At 54.9% G+C, this 17283-nt stretch overlaps 1 protein-coding gene across 6 annotated transcripts in view; it reads right to left on the minus strand.

Annotated features, from left to right (window-relative positions):
* The window catches only part of TMEM63C (transmembrane protein 63C), a 128812-nt gene that overhangs the window by 41153 nt on the left and 70376 nt on the right, over nt 1-17283 (minus strand). For 5 of the 6 annotated variants that reach the window (XM_059373653.1, XM_059373648.1, XM_059373649.1 and 2 more), the window contains exons 2-3: nt 14617-14748; nt 444-498 (exon numbers count right to left, since the gene is read on the minus strand). The gene's annotated coding sequence lies outside the window, so the exon portion shown is untranslated. Of the gene's footprint in view, nt 1-443; nt 499-14616; nt 14749-15051; nt 15179-17283 lie in introns of those variants that run through there. The other variant, XM_059373652.1, reaches the window with a different exon arrangement.

A 17283-nucleotide genomic window follows, 5' to 3' on the forward strand; every position in this document is an offset into this window, starting at 1 on the left:
GAGGTGGCCTGGGGGTGTGGGGCTCCCTGTGCTAACTTGCAGAAATAGGAAAACACCAGAACTCACCCTCCTTCTGGCTAGATTAGCATCTAACCGGAGCAGGGAGCCTCCTGCCTATCTTTTTCTGCTCCCCTCTTTCTGCCCTAGGTTGCCCACGGTTTTATTACTCCAGGTCACTTCTCAATTTATTGACACAATAATGCTTAGCTAAATGTAAACTTAAAATGGTTTACACTAAACACGGTACCTTTAAACTCCAGCCTTCTGTCAGAGTAGCCAGAGGAGATAGTAGCCTTTCTCTGGGCATCTCTCGGGCAGCTGCGGCAGGGAGCTGCAGTTCTGCTAGTGGCCACCCGGGGGAGCCCGCGCTGAGGAAGCCGCTGGGGAAGGGCCGGGGCGCGCAGGCGCGATCCGAAGGCCTCGGAGAGCGAGCCTGTCCTTACCTGAGTCGGTTCTCCAGGGAGTCAGGCCCGGGGCCTCTGCTCAGCTCTGCAGCAGCTGCAAGAGGACAAAAGCGGTGGAGAGACCAGAGTTAGCGACCCAGGCTGTGTTCGTGGGCCGCATCATCCCTTAGGGAGCTTTGCTCATCTTTGTGCTCGGGATGCTCAGCCTTTATCACAGGTGTGTTTCGCCCATAGTTTTTCTCAATCTGTGGCTCCTCTTTTCTTTTTCTTATTTTCCTGGTATCTCTGAAGCACCAGGGTTTGGGATTTTGACAAAGTCCAATTTAACAGATTTTTTTTTTTTTAAGATTTTATTTATTTACTTGAGAGAGAGAGAACATGAGAAGGGAGAGGGTCCGAGGGAGAAGCAGACGCCCTGCTGAGCAGGGAGCCTGAGGTGGGACTCGATCCTAGAACTCCAGGATCATTACCTGAGCTGAAGAAGGTTGCTTAGCCAACTGAGCCACCCAAGCACCTTAACAGATTTTCTTTTATGAACCCGGCTTTTAGTATGGTGTCCATGAAATCTTTGCCTACCCCAAAGTCTTACAGATCTTCTACGTTTTCTTCTAAAAATTCACATCGTTGTAGCTCTGACACTAAAGTCTGAGATGCAATTTGAGTTCAGGCTGGCACAGGAGGTGAGGTGAGGGTCTAAGTTCATCTTTTGCATGTGGCTATCCAGTTGCCTGGCACCCTTTGTTGGACTCTTGTCTTTAAACTGAGGGGAAGAGCTGGGACACCCCCCCCCCACCTTCCCGGTCAGGGCTGTCTGGGGGACTGGAGCCGGACCAGGGAGGTGAGCGCGCCCAGTGACCAGGAGTCCAGCTGTCGAGTTGAGTGACTTGTTATTTGGGTAATACTGTGTGTGATGAGGGAAGGGGGCGTCCTGGGCTGGGAAAAGCTCCGGCTTCCATCTGGCTCTAAGGAGGTTTGAGTCCTGCTGCTGCTCTTTTCCACTCAGCTCCCACACACTCATTCTCTCTCCTTCCAAAAGCACCCCCTCTCCTCCCTCCCTCCTCCTCCCTTCCTTCCACAAAGAAGGGCTGAGTCCCTACCATGTGCCAGCCATCCTACCAGGCTCTGGGGGCCCAGCGGACCTGCTTCTGTCCATATGAGGCTCTCAGACTCAGCGGGGAGACGCGTAGGCATGCCAGGCATATGCCATTACACCCTCGCCTGATGGCCCAGGGCAGGGAGGCCATGGGGCGGGCCCACCTCAAGTGGCCAGAGAAGGCTTCTTCGAGGAAGTCACCTCCGGGTACAAGGAGGAGGAGTCGGGACAGCGTGGTGGGAAGCGTGGACAGAGGGGAACCATGCTGGCCAAGACCCAGAGCGGGGACAGAGCATGGCGTTTGGGGGAAGGTAAAACCGAACAGTCATGGCTAGAGCACAGGGTGGATCACTGGTTCGTGCTTTGTTTGCTGTTATAGTCATTCGGCAAGAACTGGCAGCATAGCCAGGTCCTCTTCAGGGGGTTCCCAGCCTTTGGGCTTTGGGGAGAGGATTGCTGCTGGAAGAGGCATGGCCCAGGTGGCCGTTCTCCCTGGGAGGGGCTCCAGATTAAAGGTGCAAGCCTCTAAGCTTGGAGGGGGGTGTAACCCATAGGCGGGGCCCGGCAGGTGCAGCATGCCAGAAGGTGAGGCAGGTGAGGGAAGCAGATGAGGGAAGGCGGTGAGGAAGGATCAGAGAGAAGAGAGCCTCGTGCCCACCGCAGCACCTTCCCCAGCGTCCTCAGCAGCAGGCACCGGTGGGATGAGGGAGGCTGTTGTAGAGACCCAGAGCACTGCCCCGCCTTTCGTCCTCGCCCCTAGACTGTGCCTGGACCCCCCTTTCTGGAGAGCTTTCCTCCTTCCTTCTTTCTAGCTCTTGGGGGTGAAGAACAGGGGTAGAGAGAGGGCTTTCTGGAGACCAAAGTATCAGCACTGGGAAGAACAAAACTTGCGATCTGTGGGATATAAAGGAACACCGAGCGGGGGCACCCGCCTGGCTGGAGCAGGGGGCAGCAGGGGACTCCTCTTAGGGCATAAATTTCACAGCAGAACACAGGGAGGCAATCAGGGCCGTGGGAGGAAGTGGGTTGTCTGCAGCCAGACTGTCTGGGCTGAAATCCCAGGTCCAGCCTTGCTAGCTGTGTGACCATGGACAGCGACCTCACCTCTGTGAGCCTCCGTTTCCACCTCTGGAAAGTGGGGCTAATAGAAGAAGCACAGCCTCACGAGGTTATTGTGAACATGAAACAAGCGAAATCACACAAAGTCCTTTGCAGAGCACATGAGAAAGTGTGCTCTTAGTCCGTACTGTCGTTATTGGCACTAGCTTATCTGTGACACGGTGGTGAGGAGCCAGACTGGACCATTCCTGGTTTCCATCCACCTACTCTGTTCTGGAACAGGCCAGGGGAGAGATCTGGAATATGGGAAGGACTGTCCAATAACCCATAAGCTGCTGCCTGTAGGTGGTTGTTGCCTCTGTCCTTCCTGTGCAGGAGACACAAATGTCAGCCTTGCTTTTTGGGCCAGCGAGGGGCAGGGAGAGACGGTGGCGATGCTGGCTGGTGAGTCAGGATCCTCAGCCCCCTCCTCAGCTGCACGTCCTATCTGATGGGGAATGCGCGGTCTTCCTCCTTTCCCATTTCTCCCCCAGCCCAGCCTCCAGTGGCAGAACCTGAAGCCTCAGCAATCCCAGGCCTGGACAAGATTTACTTTGGCAAGTGGGTTTCGTAAAGAACTAGCTCAGTCTTTATTAGTCCTGTGGCCCTTTACTCACCTGCTTCCTTCCAGACCTGGCCTGGTTTTAGCCACTGCTGTCCTAAGTAGCCAGGCCAGCACACTTTGCTCCCCTCTCACCATCTCAAGGCCAAGTCCTCTGCATGAGGAACCCAAATCCCCCAAATCCCAGAGCAAGGGTGGTCCAGGAGCCCTGGGGCTGGGGGGATAGGAAGGAGAGCAATCTTATTAATAGCCAACATTTAATGAGCACTTATTATAGGAGGAAACCTTCCCATTCAAGTATAGCCCATTTAATTCTTACAAGTACCACAGGGTACCAAAATCATCCCTGATGCAAGAGAAAATTAAGAAAATTAAGGCCCAGACAGGTTCGCTAACTTGGCTAAGATCATGGTGCTAATAAGTGGGAGGCTTGAACCTGAGCAGTTTGTAACCCTCTGCTCCCTCCTCCTGGACCCTCTTGACCTCTGCTGGGCTGGAGGGCTGGGCAGGGGGCAGAGGAAGGGGGTGGCTTTGCGCAAGCCCTTGCCCAAGGATGGAACCTTGTCCAGCCTTTCAGGGTGGTGCAGTGGAAACTGCCATGGACTTGGGGGCTCCCGGGGTCACCTGTGGCCTTCTCTTCTCTGGGCTTCTGCCTGTAAGATGAGGGGTTTCTGTGGGAATTCTCCAAGGGCCAGGCTGGACCAAGGATTGTGGATGTCTCTGAGACACAGCCTGCTGCCACCCAGTCTATGCCTCTAAGCACTGCCCAAAGCCACCACCATCCTTGTGGGTTCTCAGGCACAGATCCAGAGGCCTGCAACTCGGTTGGACAAGCAAATCACTAGAGGCCAAAGGCACGTATTAAGGCAAGAAGCTGGGTGGGGAAGCCACCCCCGCCTCCCCCTCCAACCATGTCCCCCTTGGAGTGCACAAAGCCACAGCATCGGCTCCCCAGCCCCCACCATCTGGCCTTCTCACAGCCTTCAATTACTCAGCACCTTTCTGGCAACAACAGGAGAGATGCTTTGCCATGGTTTTGGACCTGAAATGAACCGGAGCCCCCGGCCATGGGCACCCACCACCTCCCCTTCTTCTCTGGGTCTCACTAGGTATCCCTTCCACACCCTCTGCTCTCAGATCTGCATCCCCCTTTCCAGGGTCCACTTGGCTGCAGGTTCTCTGGGGGCCCCAGAGAGAGGGAGGAGGGAAGCGGGGTCACTGCAGTGAGGGTTCTGGGTAATGTCCCTCCCCAGCCACCACACCAGTGGGCCATGAATCTTCCCTGCCCTGAACTGCCCTGAATCTCCAACTCCTCATATCGTCACAGTGAAGGGGGTTTCGCCCAACGTTCCACGTGAAGAAATGGTCTCCGGCAGGCCACGAGATTTGCCTAAGGCTAGGGAAAGTGGTGGAATGGGCATCAGAACTGGGTTTCCTGGCTCCCCATTCAGCGCTCTCGGGCTCGGATGGCTGACTCCGCCGCCTGGGGCTGGGGGTGGGAGACCCTGGGAAGGTGTTTTGTAGATCAGACACTCAAGCCCCACTCCAGACTCTAAGAACAAGAACATCCAGTCCGTTTTTAGGTGCAGCTGAGATGGAGAAACAGCGGTTTAGGGTCCCCAGGATTATCTGCATCTAGATAAGGCATTCCTGCAGATCTAAAAGGTCTTCTGCCTCCCCTGAAAGGAAGGAGGGGGAGGCGATGTGGCCATACCAGGCGGCAGCTCAGGACCCGGGTCTCTGCAGTCCGCTCTCGGGTCTCCCCTGCCCCTCGGCTCTGTGAGAATCTGGGGAAGATTGGCTGGAGGTCTGCAGAGGCCATACCACTTCTTACCCCTTGACGTTTCTCCCTGTGCCTGTGGTCACTGGCTTAGCCACTTCGTGGGGCAACAACCCTGCTATCTGTCCTGTCCCCAGGTATCCCCGAGCTGTGCCATTTCTCCCACCCTGGGGCTGGCTGAGGCCTTTACAGCCCCCGAGTCCAGCTCCAATCCTATCCTCGAAGTCCCCCACCCTCTAGCGAGCAGCCTGGTCTGCACCCTGTCCCCACCCTCTTTGTACGGCTGGCCTTTGCTATCACTGCCTGGTGCTCTGTCGCTTTTCCATGGATGTGAGCAGCCAGTTTCCCCGACAGGTCCCTTGATGACAGCCCCCCATCGTGTGGTTCTCCCACAATGACCAGCATGACGGAGGCCTCAGTGAAAGACAGAAGGGCCTGTCCCCAGGGCCATACTCAGGAGCAGGAAATAATAACAGGTGATTTGCATATGTTTGCATAACATGAGTCACTCATCTTACACACACCCCCCACCCCGTCTGGCCGGCACACTGGGGGTTACCGAGTCTTGCTCCCTGGATCACAGCATGAAGTAGAGGGAATGTATGTTTTGGCGTCAGGATAATGGGTGTGATCTGGCTCTATTGACTGCAATTTAACCTACTGGTATTCAGTTTTCTCTTCCATAAAATGTACATAATCAGGGCTCAGCTGGTTAAGCGTCTGTCTTCAGCTCAGGTCATGATCCCAGGGTCCTGGGATCGAGTTCTGTATTGGGCTCCCTGCTCGGCAGGGAGCTTGCTTTCTCCCCCTGCCCCTCCTCACTGCTCACTGCTCGTGCTCTCTCTCACTTTCTTTTCCTCAAATAAATAAATAAAATCTTTTTAAAAATACTTCTAAAGAAAAGGGACACCATCCGCTCTGTTCTGCCTACCTCAGGGCAGCTACGACAGTCCAAGGAGAGAGTAGGGAGAGACCGGTAGAAACCATGAGCACCATGGATGTCGCTTACTGCCTTTGCTGTCCTTTTCCTAGCACCGAGGTCAGCCTACCCCCCCCCGCCCCCACCAGCCCTGAAGCCTCAGCCGCTGGGCTCTCTGCGGGCGGGGCGGGGCAGCGGGGCCCTGGACCCCGTCCGAGCAGCTGCCGTCTACTGAGAGAGTTCCATGTGCCAGGCACCGCGCCAGGCTTCTTAACTAGCATCCTCTCGGTGGACAAATCTATCAGATCGTGTGTTAGGTGCGGCCAATGGCCCTCGTTCTAGCAGACGTGCCCTCTACAGCCTAGAAAGTGAGACGTGACCCGTCCAGCACCTCCTTGCAGCTGGGGGTCCGACTTCAAGTCACTTTCCATCAGTGAAATGCCCTGCACGTAGATTTATAAGTGGAAAGAAGGAGGATGCATCCTCCGGGGCTTGGGCTGTGTGCTGCCGACCAGCAGCGTCGAGGAGAGGAAGGAGTTCTCAGCAGCAGACTGATACCCCATTGCTGGCTCCTGGGGGCGGGGGGTGAGAGACAATCACAGCGAAGGCCACAGGGGTCCCTGATCCCTGGCTTGTAGGTGGAGAAACGTGAACTCAGGGGTCGAGGAGTCCAGTTCTGGCTTTCGCATGGCTCTGCTCCTTCAACACCTGAGCTCTTGGCTCCTGGCCTGCTCCAGGGGGAGGCCCTCTTGGCCCCAGGGACCCCTCCAGTCTTATCTCCTCTAAATCCTTACAAGAAGCCTCAGCCCTAGCAGATGAATGGCCCCTCATCTCCTCAAAGCCCTTGGCTTTCTCTGTTTCCTCCATCCCTCTCCTTTGTGGAAAGGCCTCCAGATCCTCGCTGAGGAAGAATGCTCCCTCCACTGTCAGGCCCAGCTCAACTCTGCTTTCTGGCACCTCTCTTAACTTGGCCAGCAAAGCCTGTCTATCTCTCCAAGTCCATCTCAGCCAGCTCTCCCCTTCTCTCATCCCCTGGCCTTCTTTCTTTCCCTCAATCCATGGAGCATGCCATCTTCTCTCTTGCTGCCACAGGACCTTTGCATATGCTGATCCTTCCACCTGGAGTGTTCCTCCCTCCCACTAGTTAACTTATTCTCCTCTAGTTAATCTCAGCTCAGTTTTTGCTTCCTTAGGGAAGAACACCAGACCAGGCCAAGCTCCCACATTCCAAGACTCAGAGTCTCTTAGGAGACAGACACAGTGTGACATTTAAGTAGAGGTCCCTAGGGACCCCAATCCTGTCTCTGCTATTTATAAGCTACGTGTCTTGGGGCAAGTATCTTAGCTTCCCTGTGCCTCAGCTTTCTTATCTGTAACATCTACCTTATTGGGTGGATGTGAGGATTATATGAACCAACTCACTTAGTTGGACTAAGTGAGACTACTACAGAGCAATGGCTCAATATAGCTAACCAGTATTTTCCTTGTTGTTAACTGGTACATTCGATGTTGATTTACGGGATAACATGCCAAATGGCTGACTCCCCCAGGGGATACAAAGCTCAGTGATGGCTAAGTGTGCTTAATATTTTTTCTGCTGCACTGGTTAGAGCTTGGTGCCTTACAGATGTTTGTGGAAGGAAGGGATGGCTGGTAGTGGGCTGCGCTGGACCTCACTGGCCCCCTGATCTCCATTCCAGAGTGTTTGGCTGGAGGGGTACCTCCGAACCCTGTAACCCAAGCTTCTCCTCCCACGGACGAGCAGAAGTTGCTGCTGCCAAGTATCTCCCTGGCTTCTAATCTCATGGGGTTGGGCAGCCCCCAGGCACCTCCATCTCCCTCTGGAATTGGGCTCCATCAGTAGATTGAGGGCATGGTGAAATCTTGGGCTGAGCAGCCAGTTCTGACTTGATTTTTTTAAAAAATGAAAAAAAAAGTAGCACGTCTCTTTTCTCAGTGTTGTGGAGTGAACACATTCCCACCACAAGCAGGTAAAGCTGCAGGCTTCCCTTCAACCCTGAGATGTTGCCGCAATTCTCATCTCCGGGCTAACAAGTGGGACGGAGCCTTCAGCTGGCAGAGACCGGGCAAAGGGCTCGTCACCATCCTCATGATCACGGGGCCAGAGAGTTGTTCTCTCCCCAGCCTCCTCCCTGCTGGATTTCCCTGCAGGAGTCCTGAGTGGACCGAGAGGGGAGGGCTCAGGAGGACAAAGACAGCTGGCTTGATGCCCGAGCCAGCCCCAGTCAAAGCAAGATGAAGGGGCCCGGCGGCAGAGGCACGCAGGCTGGAGGACACTGCTGGGTATCATCCCCCTCACCTTCTGGGGGCCAGGATGGGCTCTGGTGGACGGTGTCCCACTCTGGAGAGACAGACAGACAGACCCAAGGCTCTGCAGCCAGGAGGCTGAGCCCCAGCCCACGCAGCCCCCACCAGTTGCTGGTTCTCTGATGCGTAGCTGGAGCCAGCCATAACTGAACACCTGCTGGGTGCCGGCACTGGACTAGAAAGTGGGGGGAAGCTCAACAGCAGACGAACTTGGCCTCAGTGAGCACTGCGCCAGGGGAGCCCCGGAAACAGGCAAGCAGGCCATCAGAATAAAGGGCAACAGATGCTCTAATTCCATGAAGGAAGCAAGATGAGGACGGCACATGGAAAATGCTGCGTGGTCTCCGGAAGGAGAGCCCAGAAACGCCTGACAAGTGGCTGCCTGCGGGGAGGGAAATGAGAAGCCGAAGCAGGGGGAGGAACGGACTTTCGTTATATTCTCTTTCTCCCTTTTTGAATTTTGTACTGTGCCGACCTAACCGATTCAAACAGATCAAAGCCACACCGCGCTGAAAGGCGGCCGCGTGGGAGAAGCGCCGGAGGAGGACGTGACCCGGAGAGCAAGACCGCGCAGCCCTGACCGCGGGGACTCTTCTCCCCGGCAGGATCTGAGGCTTCTCCTCTGCCGGGGTGCGTGTGTGCACGTGCGCACGCGTGTGTCTGTGTGAACACACACGTGTGCGGCCAGTAATCTCTAGGATCTTTCTTAGGCCTCACATTCTAGAAATCTGCCCTGAATTTTGCTACAGGGGTTGGTCCCAAGAGGATGCTGGCCAGTGGCAGTGGGCAGGGGCTAGTTTTGAGCCCAGGCTGGAGAAACACTCGTTGTGGTCTGGGGCCACTTGGGAAAGGGGAGGTGTATAGGGACTGTGTTCTCTAGGGCACCTGGCCCATCAGCAAAGGGGTCTCCAGCTCAGGGGTGTGGGGCTGGCAGGAGCTATGCCCTGGGGTCCTAGCCTGATGGCTTTCTCAAAGCCTTCTGCAGAGCACAGACCCCTGAGACTCGACCTCCTATGAATCTGAGTCACTGGGACACATGAGCGTGGTTCTCAGTGTCTCCTGGAGAGCCTGTTCCACATAGATGCTGCCCCATTCCCGGGGTTTCTGGTACGACAGGTCTGGACTGGAGTCTGGCAGATCCTGGGTGAGGCAGACTCTGCTGGATGGGGCCTCGTTTCGAGGCTCACTCCATTAGACCAGGGAACGGGGGATGGGAGCTGTCTCCATCCTCCACCCGCTCCCCCAGGCCTCAGTGTGGGCGTCCCAGTCTTTTAGGATGGGCCCTGGAAAGGTCAGGCCTGGCAGGCTCCATCCTATCCTCTCAGTCTGTCTCTCCCAGCTGCCTACCTGTCACTCATGAAATCATTCATTCAGTGAAATAACGGGCCAGATTCTGTTCCTTGCAATCAAGGTACTTATGGTCCAAGCATTAGATTCTAGTAGGTCCCCAGACCACAAAGGAGCCGTGACAGGTCTGCATGACTGTCCTCCAAAGGCCTGGCGAAGGGGTGCTGGGAGCCCAGTGGAGCAGCAGTGGACAACCTGGGAAGGTTGCCTGGAGGTGGCACCAGCCAAGGCAACATCAGAGGGCAGCAGTCCCATTAATCGAGGGCTTACTGCCAGGTGCTGTGCTGAGACTCTGTCAGCACGAGCTCCTTCCCTCCTCACAGCTCCATGACCGAAACTACTGTCTGTAGTTTCGCCCTCCAGGAGACACTGAGAACTACATGCCCCTAGCCTTAGGGGCATGTGGGGCTTCTGACCTGGAGTTGGGAATTGTGGCCACAGGGAGGCCAAGGGCACGACATTCCCTGAGACCACGCATGCACAAAGGTGGAGAGGGAGGTGGGCTTGGCTTATGTAAAGGCTTTCCCCCAATAAAGTCTGGGTCCCAGATGGAAACACATCACCCCTCAGGGCAGCAGGGATGGGAGGGACACCCAGTTCTGTCCCCATCTGTCTAAATAGGGCAGGAGCCAGGCTGGCTGCCTCCGGGGGAGGTGGGGAGAGGTGGAGGGAGGGGCCAGGGCACAGCTGCTCCAGCCTTGGGTGCGAGCCAGATGGCAGAGGCTGCAGCGCCCAGCTCACAGGCTTCCCGGGGCCAGCGGGGCAGAGGGGGCCCAGAGCAGAGTGGCCTGAGAAGCACAGTGTTGTAGTGGGGGATTTCTGGTTACAGATCTGACTGTGATGAAGGCTAGCCTTGGACAGTGGCTGAGGCACAGGCCCCATACTCTGGCCCCAAACAATCTCTGGTAAGCTCTATGGGTCCTGGCCTCCTCAACGAGATCATAAAGTCCCAGACCAGGGGCCAGCCTCATTAGGACCTTGTTCCTGCCTCTTTGATGGGGGGGTCAAGAAAACCACTCTGATCCATGCTGAATGAGGGCTCATATAGCTCCCTGAATTCAGAGGATAGAACTGAAGGAGATGAGCACAAGCTACAGCAAGAGGTATTCTAGTTAGACACAAGGAAGCACTGGTCTGGGATGCTGAAGGGCGTAGTAGCAGAAGAGACCCATCCTTCTGTCTCTGATGGTCTAGCTCTTTGGTGGGCATCTCTGTCCCCTTTCTTCACTAGTACCTCCATCCTGTCTCACCTGTGTCTTGGTTCCCTCTCTCCTTTCCTGCTGACCTTCCCCTTCCTTTTTTTTTTTTTTTTTTTAAGATTTTATTTATTTATTTGACAGAGAGAGAGCATAAGCAGGGAGAGTGTCAGGCAGAGGGAGAGGAAGAAGCAGGTTCCCTGCTGGATCCCAGGACCCCAGGATCATGACCTGAGCCAAAAGCAGATGCTTAACTGACTGAGCCACCCAGGCACCCCGGCCTCCCCGCTTCTGCCTTCTTTGTGTGAGTGAGCCACACTCCCCAGAACTTGTCCCGGTATTGCTGGGGGCCTCTGAACTTGGCCACACTCAGTTCAGCCAATGTTTGCTGAGCCCCACACCCGCTGAAGGTGAAAGGCTCTCTCCCAGGGAAAGCAGTGCACACATCTAGGGCAGAGCAAGGACCCCGTAATGAGAAGGGAAAAGCCAGGCTGGTAGGGCTCAGAGACCACAGCTCCCCAGGGGCAGGGAAGGCTTCAGAGAGGTGGCAGGCGAACAGAAACAAGTGGGGACAGGGGCAGTTTGGGTAGAGGGGACAGATGAGTGATGGACGGAAGCAGAGTGTGGAATATTCCAGAAATGGCAGGTAGACTGGCATGGCTGCCAAGCTGGCATAAGCGGGGTCTGGTGAGATAACAGGAAGGTCCTGAACCTCAGAATGAATAATTGTGCTTAACTGTGTAGGCAATAGGGAACTACTGAAGGCTTCGGAGGAAGGGCAGGACATTACCTGGGCTGGGACTAGGAGGGTTTCTCGATTTAGCTCCTATCCGGGGATCTCATGAAAGGCACCCGGCCCCCATTCTGAGTTCATGGGCTTGTCAGGGGTTCCTGGGGCGGGGGGTGGGAGGGACAACTGGTGTCCCCAATGTCACCTTTCGGTGAGGCTTGTCCTGATGGCCCTATTTAATAATGAAACTCCCCAGGCTCTCCCAGTCCCCCCTCCTTCTCTATTTCCCCCGGATTGATCCCCTGTCATCCTTTATGCTGCTCACTGTCTGTCCTCACCCCCATGAGAATGAATGAAGACGCCGTGAGGGCAGAGCCCATGTCTGTCCGTCTCCTCGCTGAATCTCCCAGTGCCCCACCTAGCGCCTGGAATCCCAACAAATTCATTCATTCGTGGCATGAATAAGGAGGAACACAGTACCCTGCGTGAAGCAGCGTGGTCTGGTGTTTTCTCTCCCCGTCACTCCACTCCCAGCTTCCTGAGCTTGGCAGCACCAGCGCGGAAATCTCCGCGAGAGCCGCCCAGAGCTCTGCTTCTGCCCCGCGGAGTCTTGCTCCCCTGCCAGGCGTCTGGGAAGATTTGGACTGTTCCTCCTCCCCTCCCTTGCCAAAGATACCACCACTTCCCTTCATCTTGGAGCGGAGGCCAAGTGAGGAAATTTTCAACTGAGGAAAGTGAGAGACTCGCAGGACTGAGGCAGCCGCCCCGGGCAGCTTGGAAGAGCGCCTCCGGTGGGTGGAACAGAACCACCACAGGTCACAGGGCGCCCGCCCCGCGCAGGCACTGGACAGGTGCCCTGGCACGTTGGCCTCTCAGAAACCCTATGGAATGGGTTTTATTCTCCTGTTTTACAGATGGAAAAATAGAGGCTCCGAGAAGCTAAATGACATGGCCACGGTCTCCCCGCCTGGTGAGGAGCCTGGTTTTGGACACGGTCTGTCCTACTCCAACCCAGTGCCTCCTCTTCTGTGCCAGGGGCCTCCCTTCTGCTAGGGAAACAGTGGAGGTGCGGGGCGTGGGGCGGGCTGGGCTCTCCGTCCGGGGCACCAGATCACAGCTGGTCTCTGCTGGCCTCAGGCTTCCCAGCCAAGCTCCAGGAGCAGAGGTTCTGGTCACCTCCCGGCGCTGAACAAGGACAAGGACGTCCTGTCCGCCTGGCATGAACTCATCCAAGAATGGGAGTAATAACTGTGGGCACTGCCTGCTCTGGTCTGGGCTGGGCGTTCCCTCCTCACCCTGATGATACCCAGAGGGCTGGAGTCCAAATGCCGCTCCCTGCCTTTGAGGCTCCAGCAGATCCAAGGGAGCCCAAACCTGCCCCGTGGGCAGAGCCAGCACCCAGCATCCAGGGCAGAGCTGGGGAGGCTGAAGAGCCTGGAGCAAACTCCCAGCTGTGGGGCTGTCCAGGGCTGCACGTCCGTTCCTTGGGGACTTGGTTCCCCAAGGTGGAAACCCTCTCTCTCAGCAAACGCCACCGATTTCTTATTACGTGCAAGGAAAGTGATAAAGCTTCTGTTTTTGAGGCCCTTAAAGGACCTCATAGACGTAGTCACAGAATGGGCAACGGGGAGCCGTGGCTGACTGTGGAGCAGGGCAGGAAGGGCATTACCCTGCCTCAGGAAGCAGTGTGTGGCTTTGGTCATGACCCGAGCTAACGTGTGCGAAGCACTCACAGAGTGCTGGAGGTGGTCCCAAGTGCTTTACAGATGTTAGCTTTAATCCTCACAGCTCCCCTGGGGTACTGTTGCCATCCCCAGTCTACAGATGAGAAGACTGACATACACAGAGATGGCAGGGCTAGTAGTGGTGGAGCTGGGACCCGAACCCTCCATGCCCCTCAGTCTGTGTTCATCACCACGATTCAATGCCGCCTCTCACAGAGATCGAAACTGGAGGGACGAGGGTCTGGCGTGGGCTGGGGCGGAGGGCACGGCCAGAGGGATGGAAGTGAGATCCTGCTTCTGGCTAAGACTCCTTGCCCAGGGGGGCCTCTCAGGCAGGACCAGGAAACTAGGAGGGAGACGTGGACATCCAGCACTTTGATCTGCACAGAAACGAACTACATCTAGGACCGCTTTTGTGGATAATGGCAACAACCCCAATCTTCTCGGCCAACAGCCCACACAGGATAACTTCTTCTTCGGTGGCAAAGACATAGTATAGACTCTCAAATGGAGATATCTTATAAGTGGGACAGACTCCATCAACTCCCCAATCCCTTCTTGATTTTGTTAACTTTCTTACTTAAATTGGGGAGAAAGCCTCACTGTGATGCTAACTTGGCTTTTAACCTCTTCTAGCTCGGGACGTCCAATCACCACCGGCGTCCCTGTCACAGAGCGGATGGGTTGCTCGGAGCCACTGGGTAGGTGGAAATAGGGGAGAGGTGATGGCTGGTGGGGGGAAGTGAGGTCGGGGGAGAGACTGGCTGAGGCCAGGCAGGGAAGAGGCAGCCGAACCCGGGAAGGGCTGCCTGAGACCCTCGGGGATCCTAGACAGTTTTGACAAAATTACATCTAGTTTCTCTGAGACATTCACCTACAACACTGTCAACAGCGCTGCTGGTACAAGTAAGGCTTGAGAAGTAAAAAGAGACTGAGGTGGGATATAGCACTAAGATCCCTTCCAGCTCGAAGAGTCTACGAAGATACCATCTGTCATAATCCCTTCCTGAGGAAAACGTGGCGACAGGCAGGGCGCTCTTGGGAGGGATGTGTCTGGCTGTGTTCTGGGCCTGTCCCAGACTGGGTTCAGCGCGGGCAGGAGCCACAAGGGACCCAACTAACCGCTCAGCCGGGGGTGTTTCTGCGGGGCGGGGGACATCCTGACCAGAGCCAGAGTAGCCTCTGGCCCCCTTAAGGCCCAGGCTTCAGGAGCCAAGGTCACCTGGGACAGTGTCCTTCAGAAAGAGGACTGGGCTTTCCTGCACCCCCCATCAGGCCGTAGGTTTAGGAGGGCTTCGGGAGAGCGCTCACCTGAGCCGTGGCTGGAAAGCCCCAGGTCACGGGGAATGGGGTGGCCGCATTTCCTAAGGCTGACAGAGGAAGCTGGTGTTAGGGTCTTAGCACTGCTGGGTGGGACGGTGGAAAGAGCACCTACCTGGACCAGCAGGTGAGGCGTGCGGCGCAGGCAGGTGCGTGGTCACGGGCCCTCCCTCCTCTTGATCAGTCCTCAGGTGCTTCTGAGTGGCCCAGCCTTGTCCCTGCTCGGTTCCTGACCACGACGATGGCTCTGTGGCACAGGGACAAGAAAGCACTCTCAAATCTCCCCAGCCTCCCTGTGGCTCCTCAACCAGCCCAGCCTAAGCCCCACACACATGTCAGCATCTCGCCAAGAGGCCTGCCTCAGGGAAGTCCTCATGGGGGGCGGGGCACCCCGGTTGACCCCCCCAGCTGGCCCCCTATCTCTGCATCCAGCTGCTCATCCCTGGGATGGGTGAGCTGGGGAGTCGCCCTTCATCCTAGGTGAGCATGAGCCTGAGGGGAGGGACCCCACAGACGGAGCACTGCCCTCAAAGTCTAAGCACTGGGGCACCTGGGTGGCTCAGTCGGTTAAGCGTCTGCCTTTGGTTCAAGTCATGATTCCAGGGTCCTGGGATCGAGTCCTGCATCGAACACCACGCTCAGTGGGGAGTCTGCTTCTCCCTCTGCCTGCCGCTCCCCTGCCTGTGCTCTCTTTCTTTCTCTCTGACAAACAAATAGAATATTAAAATTAAATAAAATAAAAAATAAAAGTCCCTCCTGGTGACTTGGGAGCACCCCTTTCCCAAGTGGGGGGACTTCAGCCCAGATACCCAGACACTGCCATCAGGGCTGAGCTGAGGAGCTCAGAGGGGCCCATATCCATCAGGGGACTTCAAGTAGGACTTCAGCACCTTCTGGTGAAGGGGGAGGCTTGCTAACATGTAGATTTAAGGGCCCTACCCTAGCCCACTGAATCAGAATCTCCAGGAAGGTACCTGGGAATGCATTTTAAAAGGTTGCCCACGTGGATGCATGCAAAATAAGAGTCGCTGGACTACGTGTCAGAAAAGGGCCACGACCAAGGAGGAAGCTTTGACCACACGCATAAAGGGGTCATTGGTCTCTCTCCCACAAGCAGCATCACAGGAGCCCCGTTTCTGCAGACAGACTAGCCAGGGGTCCCCAGCAGCTGCTGAAACCTCTCCAGGCCCCCTTTCCCTGAGGACAAGATGAAGACTGGAGATGTCTCTTTGGCTCTTCCAAATGGAAAATTACAAATGTCAAAGAACGGAAGCCCATAGAGAAATATAAAAAGAAAGTTGAGGGTGAGGCACTTAACCAGTATTCTCCCTTTCTGTTTTTCCTAACTAGTCTTTTTTTTTTTTTTTAAGATTTTATTTATTTATTTATTTGACAGGCAGAGATCACAAGTAGGCAGAGAGGCAGGCAGAGAGAGAGGAGGAAGCAGGCTCCCTGCTGAGCAGAAAGCCTGATGCGGGGCTCCATCCCTGGACCCTGGGATCATGACCTGAGCTGAAGGCAGAGGCTTTAACCCACTGAACCACCAAGGCGCTCCTTAACTATTCTTTTTCAATTCTGAAAATAACATGCTTATCGGGGGAAAAAAAAATCAAAGCATTCAAACTAAGGCACAGTGAAAAGTCCCCTTGTTCCCCCAAACCTCTGTCCCACTCCCAAACACAGCCACATTTCCTGTAAGTTTCCTTCAGAAAATTTCCCATAAATATTGACAAATACATATCCATGCCTGCATCTTTATTCTAAGCCCAGCCTGGAACAGATTCCCGGTACTCTGTTTCGTTAGTTAGCACACACACACCCCATCTCCGCATTAACACACACCCCACACCTCACACACAGCACACACACGTCCCTCGCTTTTACAGGCAGTTCACATGTTCCACTGAAAAACGCACTGTAATTTCTGTGAGTCTACTCCTGTTGATGGGTGTTTAGAGGTTGTTTCTACCTTTTGCCTGCAAAAAACCATCTTTGGTTATATATCTTCGTACCTATGTGTGAGGTGAGCTGTAGGATAGACAGTAAGGAATTGAGGGTTACATGCATCTAAAATTCTGATAGATGTTTCCGAATTGTCTTCCAAATAGGACGAACCAGTCTGAACTGCCCCAGCCACACACAAGAGTGCCTGCCCCCCCCCCACCCCGTCTGTTATCAAATCTTTAAACTTTGCCAATATCGGGGTGCCTGGGTGGCTCAGTGGGTTAAAGCCTCTGCCTTTGGCTTGGGTCCTGATCCCAGTCACGACCCCAGAGTCCTGGGATCGAGCCCCACATAGGGCTCTCTGCTTAACGGGGAGCCTGCTTCCCTTCCTCTCTGCCTGTCTCTCTGTCTATTTGTGATCTCTGTCTGTCAAATAAATAAATAATATCTTTAAAAAAAATTTTTTTTAAAAACCTTGAAAACTGATGTCTAGTTTTGATGTGTCATTTTGTAATGATCAGAAAGAGCAGATGTTGCTTTCATGTTTATTGATTGATTGGCCTTTGCATTTATTTTTCTGTGACGGCTTATGTCCTCTCCAGTTTATCTTACTGATTTTTTTAAAGCATCTTTGTTTTTTTTTTTTAAAGATTTTATTTATTTATTTATTTGACAGAGAGAGAACACAAGTAGGCAGAGAGGCAGGCAGAGAGAGAGGAGGAAGCAGGCTCCCTGCTGAGCAGAGAGCCCGATGCGGGACTCGATCCCAGGACCCTGAGATCATGACCTGAGCCGAAGGCAGCAGCTTAACCCACTGAGCCTGGGTGGCTCAGTGGGT

Source organism: Mustela nigripes, chromosome 13 (assembly GCF_022355385.1).
Source record: "Mustela nigripes isolate SB6536 chromosome 13, MUSNIG.SB6536, whole genome shotgun sequence".
Lineage (NCBI taxonomy): Eukaryota > Metazoa > Chordata > Mammalia > Carnivora > Mustelidae > Mustela > Mustela nigripes.